Below are 19,683 nucleotides of genomic sequence, written 5' to 3' on the forward strand. Positions count from 1 at the left end.
CAATCAAGGCATGCTGTGTCGTCCTCTCATCTATTCTACTCTTTAATAATTGAACACTCTGGTAGTAACTACAATGGAATTTCTATATAATTACTTGATTGATAAGATGTAGTGGCCAACGTCAGAGTTTCTGTTGCCATTGTGATGTTAAGAGAAGTTTTAAGTAATTCTTCAAGTTATATTCCATGCAGCTTTAACAATGGAAGGGAATCACAAGAGGAAAGCTTGATCAGTAAACTAACAAAGGAATTACTAAGTAGCCATTTCATTGACTTGGCAATCAAAGTAATTTCAAATAGCTCCTTATTGTCCCTTAAAAGAGATTCTTAAGAGATATTAGTCACAGTTATAACACCAATTAAATAATAAACTTGCTCCAAACTGTTGATGTTGCTGTCTAAACTAAACTGTTAATTGGTTTAAATGTTCAAAGTTGCAATACAATGGCCTCTGCTAAGACCAAGTAATACAGAAGTAGGTAATAATCTAATACATTAACTACATATTAACAGATTATCATGCCTCATGGCCAGGTTTTGTTTCCTTTGAAAGTTTGTAAATTTTTGATGCACATTTTCTCTTAATAAGCCTAACCTTTCCATATATCTGTTGTTTGTTCTGTCACGATTATGTCATATATATATATATATATATATATATATATATATATATATATATAAAGGGTATATTTTATATATAATCTGGGGATTAATAATGTCTGTCTGACAATGGCCTTCATTTCTGTCACAAATGGTGAAATAATTTCCTCTCCTTAGCTCCCCTGCTCTATCTAATAAAGCAATCATCATTACAGATTATTATATTTATGGCCTAGTTTTCTTTCTTTTAGACTGAATAGACAACAATTCTGTGCTGTACAATGACAGTGCGCATGCGTGCACACACACACACATTCTGTATTCAGTTGAAATACTGTGGTTAGGGAAAAAAAGATTGGGGAAATAAGATTGCATAATTATGATAGTATCCTTTTACACTACAATCAGATCCATTTATTTTTGTTTGGTCATCCTCATTGGCCTTATTTCATTGCGTATGCCTCCTATTCAGACTTGCTGTCTACAAGTTAAGAATCACTCTACAGCTAGGCTTTCCTGGGATAAACACAGCTTGGTGCCTTGTTAATCTTGTAAGTTTGGATTATCATACACTTGTTTTCTAACATTTTTGAGTTATAAAAAGAATTACTAATCAACTGCTATCCTTTTGGCTATTAAAGTTTTAATTATGGTGGCTGGGAAACCCTAACTGATTCTCTGCCATTGAATCTACCAGTTGACAGTTTTCTAACCTCCTAGCTGGGTGAGAAGAGTAAGCTTTTTTTTTTATAATGTCAGTCATTTCAATATTAAAACAGAGTTTTGATTACAAAATCACTGCATTCATTAGTTCAGCTTTAAAAAAAAAATTTATTAATTAATTTGAGACTATGTGTGTGTGTGTGTGTGTGTGTGTGTGTGTGGTGATCTGTGGACTTTTAAAATCTTTCTGAGTAAGAAGTAAAGATAACTGGTTCCAGTGTGATTCTTAGCTAGATTGCAATTTTAGGGAAAATGTTGGGTGGAAAACATGAGGAAGGAGTGAGTTGTAGAGTTACAGATGTGACGAGGAAGGCTCAAGTATATCTTGAGGAGGAGATGGGGGTTTAAGGTATGGAGTTTTTATTGTTGTTCAGCTCCAGCTCGGTCCTGATACTGAGCAGACTAGTTATGATCAAAGGGGTTCTAGTCATCTTGATAATCCTGTCTTTGATTCAGTTCTACTGTCTCTAAGAGAAATAGCTTGTTCCTTTTTCAGACAGTTAGGTCTGATTTGAGGGAGATTACACTACTATTTTTCACAAAGGACGAAAGGGTTCTTTCTGTGCCATAATGTACAATATTGAGTGGATTTAATTAGTAACAATAGAGGGCTACATTTTCAAAGAAGCAGAGGTCATTATAGGAAAGATGGAAGATAGATATATGTATAGGCACAGGTGTGGCCGGGTGGTAAGGAGTTTGCCTCCCAACCACATGTTCTTGGGTTTGATCCTACTGCATGGCACCTTGGGCAAGTATCTTTCACTATAGCCTTGGGCCAAGCAAAGCCTTGAGAGTGGATTTGGTAAATGGAAACTGAAAGAAGCCTGTCATGTGTGTTTGTGTATATGTCTATGTGTGTGTGTGTGTCTGTGTCTCCGTTTGTCCCCCCCCCCCACCACTTGATAACTGTGTTGGTTTGGTTATGTCCTCATGACTTAGTGATTTGGCAAAAGAAACTAATAGGATAAGTATCAGGCTTAAAAAGAAAAAAAAAGGAAGAAAATTACTGGAATTGATTCATTTGTCTAAAACTTCTCCAAGGTGGTGCCCCAGCTTGGCTGCAGTCTGATAACTGAAACAAGTAAAAAATATAAGAATGGTGGATCCAAGGTTGTGGAGCAGAATGAATGAAGATCCATCAGAGTGACTTAGTTTTGATATGTAGTCCAGAATGTCTTGTTGCAGAGTCACAGAGGTTGCTGCAAGAATTATGTTGAATTCTTTGGATCTGAAGCAAATTATGTCTCAGCCAGGGATTCATACCAACTGTGTCACTCTCAGCCCCTTCCACCAACCTACCCATTATCTCCAAACTATTAACATGTTTGGAAAGCAATTTTGTTCAGTCACACAATTTTACAAAAAGATAATTACTAAATGATTTCTCATTTTTCTGCTTCTTTTACTGACTGGACACAGGTTTTTTTTTCTTTGTTTATGGCAGTTATATGTGACCTTTCATAGAAATGGTGCTGCTGCTTAGTAGAAAGAAATCCAACTTGTACAAGAGGCAGCGGCTATTACTCATTTGAAACACATGTCAATCATTGTCATGTATACAGACCTGTGCATGTCATGTCTTCTTTTTCTAGGGTGGTAGTCATGGCTGAAGGGGTTGAGGACTCAGTTTAACCCTTTAGCATTCAGATTTAATACTTATGAATTCACTTTGTTTTAAATTAATCCCACATAACCTCATAGCCCTGAGATTTCAATGATGTGATTGTATATTTTTAGAATGACATTCTAGTGGTCAGATCTTGACATTTTGAACATAAAACCGGTCGAATGACCGGCTGTGGCCAGTTTAAATGTGAAACAATCAATATTTTACTTGATTTAGTTTCATACCTTTCATATTTGAGATCAAATCTTACCAAAGTTAGTTTTGCTTTTCTTACTTCCAGCATTGCTAAAATCATTAGAAAAAACAAAATGGAACAAAACTGTCCCATGTCAAAATGAACTCTGATTCCCCCTCCCCCACCTCTCTTTTGACTGAACTACTAACAAAAGCATTTCAATCACGACCATCCCATTATGTTGATAATGAAAGTAAAATGAAATCTGATAGAAATTTGGCTGCTATCTCTATCAAGCAACCATGTAGAGATTTTCTTGTATGACATTCAGTAGAGATTTGACTGTGATTTCTGGCAGGTCAAGCTACAACCATGTAATGTTTGATTAGTGGAATGAAGCATAGCTGTTTAGTGTTGGTCCTTAAAAACGAGAAATCTCTGTCCATAGAAGTAGGCTTTTGTTGTGAAATATATCTCAGTTGAATGTGAGAAGTTTCCACACTTAGCAACTGTTTGTGCCATGATAGTGAGATAGGTGGAATGGAGAACTGGGGTTTGGGAGGAGTTTTGTGTGTTGGAAATAAAGTGGTCAGCAGGACTAGCAGCAGTAGATTCTGTAAATTTGTAGAGCTAGTCTTGGCAAAGAGCCAAAATGTTGTAATGTGTTGAAGTTATCAAAAAATAATCAAGTTTCCTGTATTGGGGTTTTTTTTTTTAGTATTTCAACTTTCCTTGTATTAATAAAGTTCTGCATGTGTATGCTGGGACCTATGAATTATATTTCTATATGCTGTGTGTGTGTGTGTTTTACCTTGTTTCAGTCATTAGACTGCGGCCATGCTGGGACACCACCTTGAAAAGTTGGTAGTCAAATGGTTTGACTCCAGGACTTTGTTTTTAATTATTTTTTAAAGCCTCGTACTTATCCTGTAGGTCTCTTTTACCAAACTGCAGAGTTACAGGGATGTAAACACACTAACACCAGTTATCAAGCAATGGTGGGACACATGCATACACAGACGTATGCATGCACACACACACACACACACACACACACACACACACACACACACACATATGCATGTGCACACACGCACATACACACAATGGACTTCTTTCGGTTTGTTTTGCACATCCACTCACAAGGCTTTGGTTGGTCCCAAGCTATAGTAGAAGACACTTGCCCGTGGTGTCACACAATGGAACTGAACCCGGAATCATTTGGTTGGGAAGTAGGCAGTGGATTAGCAGAATTGGTAGAGCAGTAAACAAAATGCTTTGTAGTATTATTATGTGTCCATTACATTGTGAATTTAAATCCCTCAAAGTTAAAAAAATTGTTAACGCAGATTATGAAGCTAGATCTAACATGTATAAAATGAAAAGTAAATACAAACCTGACCCTGGGGCCCCTACAACATACTGACCAGTAACACTGAACCAGGGAAGACCTGGAAAGAAGTGATTCATTGTTTTTTCCATAAATTTTTTTAGTATTTTTTTAGGCCAATCAAACAATATTGCCCATGATAAATATGCGGTAAAGTGGGGTTGGTTCCTGATGTCCCTGAATTCCAAAAGGTTCTTCTCTCAGTATTATACACCATTTAGTGAGTGCAGAAGGGGTCAGTCAGATTGGTGGAGCAAGGCAGAAAGCCCAGTTGCTACACGTGTGTTAGTAAAGGCTACTTAAGGGCATTCTGTCCAGAAGAAGATTAGAAAGAGGGGAGATGATATTGATGCAGCTGACAGCAATCCAAGGTTCCTGGTGAAGGTGTGCGAGGAGGGTACCATGGGTGTTGCAAAGCAGATTTGCCTCTTAGAAGCAAGACAGATTTGCCTCATTCTTGGTGACCCTAGCACTAGGGGCCAATGTGTTTAGGATACCAAAGAGTTGGGGGTCCTCCATCACAGAGCCATCTACAGGCACTAAGCAACAAGTTTCATCATATTGTATTGCAATTATGGCAAGAGATGGTGGCTGGAGGAAGATCTAAGGAAGGAATTACAACCATGTTTCGTGGTCTGCTACCACAACAGCTCCTTTATAGGATCCAGTTAGCTCAATACATCATCAGGAGGAACCACGTCCGGTTTCGGCCCCTACTCCCTTGTTGTAGGCAACAAACAAAAGAAAGAAGAGGCAAAGAGAAAGAGTGAGCTGAGGATTAGAGACGAGTGGCAACAAGTACCAACAATGTCCTTTTGAGTACCTGAGTTTCATGGTTGTCTGAATTAGTAGCAAGAACCCTACAGACCTGCTGGATGACCTGAATGGTCTCAAAAGGAATAATTGAGGAGGAAGGAAGGAAGGAAAAAGTAGGAAAGATTAGGGATGATTGCATAGGGTACTAAAATGGTAGACAATTGTGAATGAAAACTATGGCAGTCATCGATCAGCAGCTAAAAGGACGCTGGGGGTCTTCTTATCGAAACTAAAACTGAAGGTGCTGAGGAAGTGATTGAAGCAGAAGATGACTAGGGTTGTGGGTTGTCCTTATCCTACTTTGAGGACAATTGCTCACTTTTTTGCCCTTGTTTGTTTTACTAAATTTTAAACCTATTTCAACCATCATCATCATCATCATCATTATTAAGGAGGCAAGCTTGCAGAATCATTAGCCCACTGGGCAAAATGCTTAGCAGTATTTTTCCCATCGCTACATTCTGAGTTCAAATTTTGTTGAGGTTGACTTTGCCTTTCATCCTTTCGGGGCCTATAAATTAAGTACCAGTGAAACACTGGGGTTGATGTAATTGACTGGTCTCCTCCCCCCCAAATTTCAGGCCTTGTGCCTTTAGTAGAAAGGATTATTATTATTATTCCACCAAGGTTGACTTGGCCTTTCATCCTTTCAGGGTCAATAAATTAAATAACAGTTGAGCACTGGGGTCAATGTAATTGATTTACCCTCTCCCCCAAACTTGCTGGCCTTGTGCCGAAATTTGAAACCATTATTATTATTGTTGTTGTTGAAGGCAGTGAGCTGGCAGAATCATTAGTACACTAGATGAAATGCTTAGCTGTATTTTGCCTGTTGTTACATTCTGAGTTCAAATTCCGCTGAGGTTGACATTGCCTATCATCCTTTCAGGGCCAATAAATTAAGTACCAGTTGAGAACTGAGGTCGATGTAATTGATTTACCCCACTCCCCAAAATTGCTGGCCTTGTGCCAAAATTTGAAACCATTATTATTATTAATAATGTTATTTTATTATTTTTTTGCAGTGGTTTTACTGTGTGCTTTCACTGCATAATTGAGCCCAGCTCTGTGCACCTGGGGTAAGTACAGTGTTTTCATTTGTCTTTGTCCTTCTAGTTACTCTGTAGAATGTGTTGTGGTGCCCCTCTCTGTTTCATGAATATACAAGACCTGGAATCTTGCTTACATGTCTGTTTCTTTCTTTGTTAACTTTTCTATTCTTTCATTATAGTTGCTATTTACTTTCTGGATATTTGTATTTTCACATCTTTAATATTTATCATATTTCACCACTTCCTCTTGGAGATATCGTCTCATCTGTTGAGATTAGTACTCTTTTATCAAGAAACTTTTTTGTTTTCATGAGCCCTTAAGAATCACCTTGGCTTTGTGAATGAAGGTGTGTAAAAGGAACCTAAGAATAAGGTCTTTCATTTCTCAGTCCTTGAAAACTGGATTATCTCAAAATATCACCACATTTGGCCAAGCTCTCATCAATTTCTTCAAATATCATTTGAAGAGGAAGTTGATGGTGGAGAGGGAGGTGCTGCCTTCTCGTGTGTTTATCAAGAACTGGATGAGAGTGCAAAACTGGTGGGGCTAAATAGATCTACTCCAATTAGATCTATTTCCTAAGTAGGAGGAAAGAAACTGGAATATGGCACTTCTCGTTTTTTGTTGGGATTTACCCCAAATTACTCTAAGTGGACTGTTCTGTTATTGGGAGTTCAACATATTTATTAAATATTTCTCTAATTTTTATTTATATATCCTTTTGTTATCTTCTTTAATGCTGTAGTGTCTTTCCTTGATTGATATAAACCTCACCTATTTTTATGTGTTGTATCTTGTCCTTTGATATTGTCCTCTATATCTTGGGCCCTTGCGGCCGATAGAAGAAATTGTTGTTGTTATTGTTTTACTTCTCAGAATGTTCGGTCTTGTTTGTTCTGGTAGATTCTGTGAGAGCAGACAATAGCCTGCTGTCAGAGGCCTCACAGGGTCTCTTTCTGCACATTATAGGCTTTGATACTTGGTTTTTAATTATTGTGGGAGACATTCAACATCCAAGTACCAATCTCAAAATCCTAGCTGTCCCTAACAGAGCAGTTTTTTGGGGCTTGCTCTTCTCTCATGTCAATTCCAATTTCTTTGACATATTTTTCAAACTTGGTTCCTAGTGCTCCGAGTGTCCCCACAAAAACTGGAATGACAGACACTTTCCTCATAGTCCACATTCTTGCAATTTCGTCTTTTAGTATTCTCTGTACTTTTCAATCTTTTCTAGTTCTTTGTCATTTAGGCATGCATCTCCAGGTATTGCAATCTCTATGATTTTGTCTTCCTTTTTTCCTTTATCTACCACAACAATATCTCGTCTCTGAGCCTTGATTAGGGAGTCATATTGGATTGTAAAATCCCACAGAATCTTATGTTCCCTGTCTTGGTGACTTTTGGATCATGTTCGTACCATTTTCAAGCTCTGTTCAGACTGCACTTTTCACATAGCCTCCAGTGGTGGAACTTAGCCACGTTATCATACCTCCTTTTGTAGTACTTTTGGGCCAAAGGGGTGATTGCTATTCTCATCTATTTGGAACTTGGTGTAATTAGTTCTCAAAGATTGTTCCTGGGCTCTGCATGTCAATGTTTCAGTGCATCCTTTCAGATCACTTTTTCTTAACCATCTCCAAGTATTGATCTTGTCTTTTCCTTCAATTTCTCTGAGGTATTGCCCATGCAGTGGTTTCATTTTCCAGATGTTTACTCTTTCTTCATTTTGTTTCTTAAATGTTTGAGGGTGCATTACATTTTCGGTAGGCATTATATTGTTAATTCTAACAGCGGCAAGCAAAGATTCACCCTGCTGTTTGATGTACCATCCCAGACTGTTCTTCCCGTTGACAACGCAGATCTTGCATCCCATGTGACCTCTTTCACCCCTCTTTCTAGACACATACAGTCTGTCAGTATCACTTTTGGGGTGTAGTTCCTTGTTCATTGTCATTACTTTTCTAGTTTACCTGTCCATTTCCTCAAGCTTGTTCTTTGTCCACCTAACAATACCTGCGTCATATTGCATTAAAGAAACAGCCCATGTGTTCATTGCTCTGATTCTGTTTTATTCCATTGAGTCTACTTCCTATAATAAACTTGGTTCAGGTGGCGAGCTGGCAGAAACGTTAGCACACCGGGCGAAATGCTTTGCGGTATTTCGTCTGCCGCTACGTTCTGGGTTCAAATTCCGCCGAGGTCGACTTTGCCTTTCATCCTTTTGGGGTCGATTAAATAAGTACCAGTTATGCACTGGGGTCGATGTAATCGACTTACTCCGTTTGTCTGTCCTTGTTTGTCCCTTCTGTGTGTAGCCCCTTGTGGGTAGTAAAGAAATATATAATAAACTTGGTTCTTCTGAGATATTCTCACCTAAATCTTACCTTCATTTCACTTTCCTTGATTTTGTTGTATTCTAAAATCCCCAGATATTTATATCCATTAGTCTCAATATCCTTGTTTTTCTTGCCGTTGAGTAGCTCTACACCATCCGACGACTCTACTTTGCCTCCTTGTATTATAAGCATACCACACTTTTGAGTCCCAAATTCCATTCTGATGTCTTCACTGAATATCTGCACTGTTGAAACTAGGCCATTTATGTCATTTTTTGTCTTTCCAAAGATCTTTAAATCATTCATATATAACAAGTTGTTGTTGTTATTATTATTCTGTGAAATATTTTGTTACATTATATGTACTTCTGTATTATTTTTATCACAATCCTTTAATATTGACATTAAAGAAGCTTTTCAATAATAATAATAATAATAATAATAATAATGGTAGTTGCTGAAACAAAATATGAATTAAGATCCAGCTAAAGTGCATAAAATATTTAAGAGGGTGGAAAAGTAAAAACAAAAATGAGTTTAAAGCTAAACTAAAACAATAGAAATAAAATGTGTGGTTGTAATAAAAGAAGGATTGTTCTTTTTGTTGGTTGTTTTGGCGATATTAATTTTTTTTCTATTTTATTTACCGCCCCCTTCCCTAACTTCCTATTTGTGAATTACCATTCTCAGCCCTGTCATGTTTATGATAATTCTCAATAATAATAATTTCTGAAATCAACTTGAAGAATAACAACAATTATTTTCTTCAATTTTTTTTTCCTCGCCCTCTGCTGCTGCAATTTCTAAGCAGCCCCTTTTTTTTTTATTTTTCTTGCCTGCTTTCAATCCCTACCCAAGGCAAGGCTCAGTCTGCTGTGGCTATGTGCAGTGTTTTTTTCTTGTTTTATTTTGTGTATATTTGTAAGTCCTGGGCTTTGCTTAATATATTTGTCTTCCTGTTCATTAATCATTCCCAAGACACCTATTATCAAAGAGATTGTTTGTTTCCATTTCCCTCTTCCTCCAATTCATTTCCAGATCTTTTTATTTGGACAATTTACCAATTTCTACGTTGCTGTTTGAGATTCATTATCATCTTTTTGGGAACCATAGTTTAATTTGCAGGCCCTTTCTTACTCCCTTGACCCTTAACAAAATACTCCAGCAAATTAACCTTCATTATTTACATTTGACGGATATTTGTCCTCATCTTGTTTGTTGTTAACACGTTTTGGCTGATATACCCTCCAGCCTTCATCAGGTATCTTGGGGGAAATTTCGAACCTGGGTTCTTATTCCTAAGGTATTTTTTGATGTTATTATTATTATTATTATTATTATTATTATTCAGGTCAATGCCTGGAATCGAACTTGGAATCTTAGGGTTAGTAGTCCGCGCTCTTAGCCACTACACCATACACCCATGGGCATATGGTGTAGTGGTTCTGAGTTTGATTCCAGGCATAATAATAATAATAACATTGAAAAATACCTTAGGAATGAGAACCCAGGTTTGAAATTTCCCCAAGACACCTGATGAATGCTGGAGGGTATATCAGCCGAAACGTGTTAACAACAAAGTTGAGGACAAATATCTGTCAAATGTAAATAATGTACATAATTCCTCATCTCTTAAATATAGAACTAAATTAATCTTCATCTCCTGGTTTGTGTGGATTGTCCTATGCTAGAGGACGGTCACTCTACAGTCTCCAAAGACATTTCTGGTCTATCTTTAGACTCCCTCTTTTCAGTTGAACTTGACATAACTTTCAGTGTATGAAGTCAGGTGGGATTGATAACAGCATTGGCATGGTTGGATTGCCTTTGATCAACTGTCAGCTTGGTCAGAACCAACTGGAGGCTGAACAACAACATGAGCTGTCTGTCTTTCTTACACATCGATTCATCCCCTCTTTCTGTGCCATTCGCAAATGCATACATATACTATCTCACACACATGTGCACACACTGTCTGACATAGACCTACTGTCTCTTTGTCTTCTCTCCTCACACACACACACACACACACACACACACACACAAGTGCATGTGTGTGTGTGTGTGAGTATATATATCTTTATGTTTGAGTGTATCTCTGTCTATGTTTGTGTGTATATGTTTAGCTGTTTGTTAGTCTTTTGAGTATTTTTCTTTCTCTCCGTTTGTTTCGGTGAATCTCTCTTTCTCTCTCTCCCCCACTTCATACACACAGCTCTAATCAAGAAGATCCAGCTTCTGTAGTTCTAATGTGTCTACCTGTGCTGTGTGAATTTAAAATAACAAATATGCAAATCAAAAGGAAGTCTTTAACTCGGCAAGTGTTAAATTGACACATGCACTAAATCTGCACTTAATTAACCTTTTAGGGTTACTGAGTGTGGTGTTGGATGTGAATGTTGTGCATGTGTGAATGCATGTATGCAACTACTTGTATATATGTGTACACACACATGCACACATGTGGGTACACATGGAGCACACTTGAGTAGAAATACATACAGACTCTTAAACAGAGGCTTACATATGACACATAGGTAGACAGATAGGCACAAAGGTTGACAGATAAATACCAATGGACATACAGACAGTTATGGTCTCACTGACATTCAGACATAAAAGCAGTGACACTTATAGACACACATGCGACAAACAAACAGACATGGGCATAGAGACATATTGGACACATAACCATTCACATGAACACACACGCACATGCATGATAAGTTGACAGACAAGAGCATAGAGATCAGTTGACATGAGACATACTGGATAACAGATTTTGGCATACAGGAAGACCAGATTTTGACATACAGGATGACAGATTTTGATATACAGGATGACTGACGTTGACATACAAACTGACTGACATTGACATACAAGCTGACTGACATTGACATACAAGCTGATTGGCATTGACATATAAGTTGACTGACATTGGCATACAAGCTGACAGATGTTGTCATATGGACACAAGCAGTCACATGAATACCTAAGCAGATAGATTTATGGATATTCAGGCAGACATTCAGATATGCAGCCATGTGAGTGGGTAGACAAAGAAACAAAACTATACCTCTGGTGGTCATGATGACAAGGGTTCCAGTTAATTTGATCAATGGATCAGCCTGTTCAGGAAATTTAACGTGCAAGTGGCTGATACTCCATAGACATGTCTACCCTTAATATTGTTCTGAGGGAGATTCAGTGTGACACAGAATGTGATGAGGCTGTCCCTTTGAAGTACTCATTTCTGCCAGGTGAGTGGACTGGAGTAATGGGAAATAAAGCGTCTTCTTGCTCAACGACATAATCCTATGCTAAGTATCACACTCATGATCTTATGATCATCAGCCAAATAACCTAACCACTCAGCCATGCACCTTCACCGCATACAGACGAGCAGTGAAATAACTGGAAATAAAGTTTGGATAAACAGACGCAATATTGGCTTCAAATTTTGGCACAAGGCTAGCAATTGTGGGGGAGGTGGGGTTGGGGTTAAGTTGATTACATCAGCCCCATTATATGACTGGTACTTATTTTATCTACCCTGAAAAGATGAAAAGTAAAGTGAGCTGTGGTGGAATTTGAAATGTTAAGCATTTTGCCTGGTATGCTAATGATTCTGCCAGCAAACTGCCTCAAGACTATTCAGTATTATTAGTTTCCAATTTTGGCACAAGGCCAGCATTTTTGGAGGCAGCGGAGTAAATTGATCCCATTGACCCCAGTATTCAACTGGTACTTGCTTTATTGACCCTGAGAGGATGAAAGGCAAAATCAACTGCAGTGAAATTTGAACTCAGAACATGAAGACAACTAAAATACTGCTAAGCATTTAGCACAGTCTGCTAATAACCACGTCTGTTCACTGCTTTAAACAGACACAAAATTTTAGAAGAAAATATTGGAATTTGAAAAACAGAAACCAATTTTAAAAAGGATAATGAGAAACTGTTTAATTTCTGGTTAATTAGTTGACAGGAGATATGGAGGAGATAGGGTTGGAAGTGGATGGTTCCAATTTTTCATTGGAGACAAGTTAAAGAATTTGTTTTTATGTTTTTTTTGTTTTCTAATCTTGTTTCCCATTTCTGTAGTGGTGTTCATCTTTTATCTTTTGGCCTTTACTCGTTTCAGTCGTTAGACCACAGCCATGCTGGGGCACTGCCTTGAAGGATCTTTGGTCGAATGGACTGACCCCAGTACTTTCTTTTAAAGCAGTGTACTTATTCTGTCAGTCCCTTTTGCAGAACTGCTAAGTTATGAAATGTAAAGACATCAACATCAGTTATCAAGTGGTGGTGATGGGGGGACAAACACACACACACACGCACGCACACACACATGCACACCCACACGCACACACACGCACACACACACACACACACACGCACACACGCACACACACACACACACACCACACACACACACACACACACACTTGGGATGGGTTTCTTTCAGTTTCTGTCTACCAAAATCCATTCATAAATCTTTGGCTGGCTTGAGGCTATAGTAGAAGACACTTACCCATGGTACCACACTGTGGGACTGAACCCTAAAGCATGTGGTTGGCAAGCAAGCTTCTTACCACACAACCACGTTTACACCCCATTCTTAGCCTTTTCTTTTTAACAGTCAATGGTGATGGTGTTGGTAGTAAGAGTGTAGCGGTGTGGGGGGATGAATGTTGTTTTAGTGGTGGTTGGGGGAGTGGGGACAAAGGTGTGGTGGTGGTGAATATGAGAATTCTTCAAAGATTATTAGTGGCTGAGGAAACTTCCTTTGTTTCATTTAGATTTTTGGGTTTTCTTCATATTTTGTGGTTCTATCTGTGTGTGTGTGTATGTGTGTGTGTGAGAGAGAGAGAGATATGAATATGTTATTAAGTGGATATGTGTATTTGTTGGTGGTGTGGTCCACATGTGGAGTGTGTGAGAGACTGTTTATGTTCATACATGAAACTGTGTGAATGTGCGTTTGTGTGTGTGTGTGTGTGTGACTGTATGAGAAGATGTGTGTGTTTTATGATGTGTTAATGTCTGTAATTAACTACCTGTCCTCTCTTAGTGATTAATGATACTGCCAAACAAAAACCAAAAAAAAAAAAAATGTTAAAATAATAAAATCAAACAAACAATCAACTAATCAACTGTTTTCTTCCAGAACTGTGAATTGAATTGGAAGCCTGGCAACTGTTTCCTCTTGGTGACAATATGTGGATATATGGATGTGTAGCTATATACACACACACATTGTTATAGTGTCTCTGTTGTTTGTCTGTGTGTCTATATAGACGTATGGAAGGACTTTTTAACGAGTGTGTGTGTTTCTGTGCTGAAGAAAAATATTCTCTATAAGTAGGAGTGGAGGAGGCGATGGTGGTGGTGGTAGTGATGGTGGCAATGGTGGTTTGATATTTGATTTGTGGAAAGGTGCTGAGGTGGATTTAATAAGGTGTTTGTTTAATTAATGCTGGGTTATTGAGTGTTCGTTAAGTAAAGATACATTTATTACACTTGATTTGAAATCTGTGCTTGGAATGGTAAAGCACAGAGAAAGATAACGCAAGAATTACTTGCAAAATGTGAACTTTATTTTGGAAATGAAACTGAAGAGATTGGAATTTTGAAGCAGAACAAAAGATTTTATAATATTTTTGGTGTCTTGTAATAATTCAAATTCCAAGCCATTAAAGAATCAATGATGATGGCTACTACAAACCAAAAAATCTGCCAATTAACTGTCTTGAAGTAATTGATTCTAATTTAAAAACAAAGCGAACAATTTTTGAGAGGAGGGGAACAGTTTATTACATGGATCCCAGTATGTGACCCAAAAATGTCAAAAGGCAAATTTTCTCTCAAGTGGTTGTGGGGGAAGCTTCAGTTCATTGTTCTTGTATACAAGTTGTATGAAAATCCTCTTGAAATGGTTATTCAATGATGCTTTTCTCAATGGCTTTTTCAAAGTGGATGGTTTACAATTAAAACCGGATTATCTTCATCCTGGTTGCTTATGAGTTGGTTTTAGTTTGGAATTAGTGTGACAGCCAGTTTTCCTGATGGTGGTTTTTGATATTGTCTCTATGTTTTACTAATGAGGTATTTACAAATAATTATGTATTTTCATCTTCATCATCATCATTGTTTAACATCTGTTTTCCATGCTGGTATGGGTTGGATGGTTTGACTGAGGTCTGGAAAGCCAGCGGCTGCACCAGGCTCCAATTTGATCTGGCAATGTTTCTACAGCTGGATGCCCTTCCTAACGCCAACCACTCTGAGAGTGTAGTGGGTACTTTTTATGTGTCACTGACACAGGAGCCAGTCAGGCGGGCCTAACATTGATCATGTTTGGATAGTGCTTTTTACATGTCATCAGCTTGGGGGCCAGTCAGTGGGTACTGGCATCGGCTACATTCAGATGGTGCTTCTTACATGCCACCTCTAATTAATAAGAATCCTTTCTATTATAAGCAGAAGGCCTGAAATATTTGGGGCGATGGCTCAGCAGTTACTTTGATCCCAGTGCTCATTTGGTACTTATTTTGTTGACCCCATAAGGATGAGAGACAAAGTCTGTCTATGGTGGTATTTGAAATGAGAATGGATGAAGTGCTGCTAAGATGGACAAAATACCATTAAACATTTTGTCTGCTGTGTTAATGATTTTATATTTAAATAACAATCAAGTGATAATGAAGACAAGTCAACCAGTTTATATTTGTAAGTATTGTACTCTGATTGTGAGATGAAGTTAACCTCAGGCCAGCCTTGAACCCCAAACTATTTAATGTAAACCATTAACACAAACATGTTAAACTGGTCTTCTTTTTTGCTAGTTCAGCGTCTCTACATTTACAATTTTCTTTCATACTTACAGGTGTAGCTTCCTTCTTAGAAATCTGAATAATAGAAGGGCAGCACATTTTTCTTGTCTGTTTGTGTTATTGAAGGCCTTACACTAAATAATGTAGATGTATTCCTTCTTTTAAAAAATATATCTCTTTGGAAATAACTTTTCTGCTGATGTTATTATTGCCAGTTGTGTGTGTGAGAGAGAAAGGAAGGGAGAGAAAGAGAGAGTAGTAAAAAGAATAAAGAAAAAGAAATTGTTTTTCTTTTTTGTTTTTGTTAATTGCTGTTGAATGACCACTTAAATGTTTTTGGTACTTCATTTATTGATCGTAGAAGGATGAAAATGCCAAGACAGCTTTGGCAGGGTTCCATTTTGGAACCGTATATTGCCAAGTGATTATAAATGATGTAGTCTAGTCTTGTCTTGTATTTCCAGCCCTCAGCCATTTCGAACAGTGTCTAGAATTGCTTTTGGTTGTCTGTTGTGTAATCCTGTTAAGACCTGATTCAACCTCATTTTGTCAAGATTTATCAGAGGAAATATTTGACAATTATCAAATTCCACTACAATCAACTTAGCCCTTTTAATGCCTGATTATTGATAAACAACTAATTAAACACTGGAACATAATTCTACCATTTCACATTGTGTTCTCATATAACTCTTCATAGTATTGTGTCACATTGAAAATCGTTATAGAATCTTTCTGTCTTCTTGGTCTAGGAGTCTTCTTGTTCCTCCTCCTCCTCCTCCTTGATTCCATTATGGATATCAGTTTGGTATTTATTTTATTGATCTCTATTTTATTGAATAGCTAACTTAAGCATTTTGTTCTTGTTAGAGTCATTGCCATTTATGGTTATTAGAAGGAGAAAGAAGATACCTTGTGGTATTAAATTATATCTGGTAAATTCCCAGTTCAAATCTCGCTGTAAGTCGCTTTGCCTTTCTTCTTTCCAGGGTCATTGAAATAAGTGCTAAGACTGGGGTTGATATAATCAGCTGTTTCCCTTCTCCTTTTGTCTGTGGTAAAAATCTTAACCCCCTGCTAATGCCAATAATGGGAGTTGGGGTGGGATACCATGAACCCTAATACTTGGTTGATATTTTATCAACCTCAGAAGAATGAAAGGCAAAGTTGACTTTGGAGGGATTTGAACTCAGAACATGAAAACTGCAATGTGGAAGAATGTCCCTGGAAGACCTGCCACAAGCATCACCCCTAGAAATGTTTGAAGGCTGTCAATTGAGAGCCCTTCTGTGAAGTTTTGAAACATTTGAGGGAGGACATTTGGTGAAAGCAACCAGATCTGTGGAGTGCAAAGAATAAAAGGTCGCCATTTTAACACTGTTGTACAACCCAGAGTAAATCACAGAAGGTCCTTGACTCACTTATGGAAAAGGACTTCCAGGCCGGATTCCAAAAGTGGCAGGGACAATGGGACCAGTGTATTGCTGTGCAAGGTGACTCTTTTGAAGGAGATGATGTTATGTTTAATAAAGAATAACTTATTTACCTAACGAGTCCAGGAACTTTTTGATATCACCCTGTAAGATTCCAGGGCCATGTATTTCTTTGTTGTCCTCCTTTTCTCTTCAATATTCTCTGTTGATGTTTAAGTCTAGTGATGTCAGACTCATGGAGTGTGTGACCAATCCTCTTTTAAAACTATGAAGGAACTGAAAAGAATTTCATCTTCAAAGGTCAACTCCACACACACACCATTTAAATATTTGAGAAAGTAGTGGGGTAAGTGGGAAGGGGTAAAGTCTCTAACCAAAGGAATTTCTGTTTTATACTTTCATTTTGTTACATTTTGTTACTAAGCAACAGCTTTCGTTTATTTTTCTTTTTTTTTTACGTTACTCAAAACTGTTTTGCGTCTTTAAGGTCTAGTTTAAAAATAAATATAAAATAAATACAAGCCTGGGCAAAGATTAAATATTTAAATATTTTTTTCTGTTGAACACTGGAGTATTTGTAGACAGAAATATCATTAACATGTGAGTGTGTGTGTGTGTGAATTGTAAGTGCATTTAAATGTGTGCATAGTGTGTGTTATAAGTATATGTAAACAAGTTTGTGAGTAATATATATATATATATATATATATATATATATCATCATCATCATCATCATCATCATTTAACGTCCGCTTTCCATGCTAGCATGGGTTGGACGGTTCAACTGGGGTCTGGGGAGCCCGAAAGCTGCACCAGTCCAGTCAGATCTGGCAGTGTTTCTACAACTGGATGCCCTTCCTAACGCCAACCACTCTGAGAGTATAGTGGGTGATTTTTATGTGCCACCGACACAGGTGCCAGACGAGGCTGGCAAACGGCCACACTCGGATGGTGTTTTTTATGTGCCACCGACACAGGTGCCAGACGAGGCTGGCAGACGGCCATGCTCGGATGGTGTTTTTTATGTGCCACCGACACAGGTGCCAGACGAGGCTGGCAGACGGCCATGCTCGGATGGTGTTTTTATGTGCCACCGACACAGGTGCCAGATGAGGCTGGAAAACGGCCACGATCGGATGGTGTTTGTTACGTGCCCACAGCACGGAGGCCAGTCGATGCGGTACTGGCTATGGCCACGTTCGGATGGTTTTCTTGTGTGCCATGTGCCACCGGCACTGGTACCACAAAGATACAAATTCCATTGATGTTCATCTATTTTGATTTGTTTTGGTTTTCACTTGCCTCAACAGGTCTTCACAAGTGTCACAAGAAGGAAGGTATGCACAGGTGGACTGACTACGTCCCAGGTAGGGGCCACAGGTTATGGCCTGACTAGTCTTGCTGGGTCTTCGGATGGTGTTTTTATGTGCCACCGACACAGGTGCCAGATGAGGCTGGCGAACGGCCACGATCGGATGGTGTTTGTTATGTGCCCACAGCACGGAGGCCAGTCGGTGCGGTACTGGCTACGGCCACGTTCGGATGGTTTTCTTGTGTGCCACCGGCACTGGTACCACAAAGATACAATTCCATTAATGTTCATCTATTTTGATTTGTTTTGATTTGATTTGATTTGATTTGTTTTGATTTCATTTTGATTTTCACTTGCCTCAACAGGCCTTCACAAGTATCACAAGGAGGAAGGTATGCACAGGTGGACTGACTACGTCCCAGGTAGGGGCCATGGGATATGGCCTGACTAGTCTTGCCGGGTCTTCGGATGGTGTTTTTATGTGCCACCGACACAGGTGCTAGATGAGGCTGGCGAACGGCCATGATCGGATGGTGTTTGTTATGTGCCCACAGCACGATGGCCAGTCGATGCGGTACTGACTACGGCCACGTTCGGATGGATTTCTTGTGTGCCACAGGCACTGGTACCACAAAGATACAAATTCCATTGATGTTCATATATATATATATATATATATATATAATGTGTGTGTATGTGTATATATGTGTATATATGTATATGTGTGTGTATGTGTATATATGTATATAATGTGTGTGTATGTGTATATATGTATATAATGTGTGTGTATATATACGTATATAATGTGTGTGTATGTGTATATATATGTATATAATGTGTGTGTATGTGTATATGTGTATATATATGTATATAATGTGTGTATGTGTATATATATGTATATAATGTGTGTGTATGTGTATATGTGTATATATATGTATATAATGTGTGTGTATGTGCATATATATATATATATGTATGTAATGTATGTGTATGTATATAATGTGTGTGTGTATATGTATATGCTATGTGATGTAAGTTTACTTATGTAAGTGTATGTCTGTGTCTTTTTTCAGTATCTAGAAACCTCTCAGCCTCCACCCTACCTAGACTACACCTTGTCCTACATTACCAACCTGTTGTTGCTATTTAGTTCCAGGTCACTTGTCCCAGAGGAGCAAATCTATAATTAAAAAAACAAAAAGGAAAAACGCATTCCAGATATGACTGGATTTTTTTCAAAGCAAAGTTTATCTAAGTGTACATTATCTAATATGTACATTTGAAGCAGTAGGGTTTGATTTGAGGAAGAGTTGGTTACTGTTTCTAGGAAGTTGTGCCACTCATTGGCTCATTGCTCACCTATTGAGTATAGTGCTGCTGT

General features: G+C 38.2%; 1 protein-coding gene across 5 annotated transcripts in view; it reads left to right on the top strand.

Annotated features, from left to right (window-relative positions):
• LOC115216157 (zinc finger MYND domain-containing protein 11-like) overlaps positions 1–19,683 on the top strand; it is a 178,033-nt gene that overhangs the window by 45,912 nt on the left and 112,438 nt on the right. For all 5 annotated transcript variants that reach the window (XM_029785353.2, XM_029785350.2, XM_029785351.2 and 2 more), the window contains exon 2: positions 6,359–6,412. The gene's annotated coding sequence lies outside the window, so the exon portion shown is untranslated. The remainder of the gene's footprint in view (positions 1–6,358; positions 6,413–19,683) is intronic.

This window comes from Octopus sinensis, linkage group LG10 (genome assembly GCF_006345805.1).
Source record: "Octopus sinensis linkage group LG10, ASM634580v1, whole genome shotgun sequence".
Classification (NCBI taxonomy): domain Eukaryota; kingdom Metazoa; phylum Mollusca; class Cephalopoda; order Octopoda; family Octopodidae; genus Octopus; species Octopus sinensis.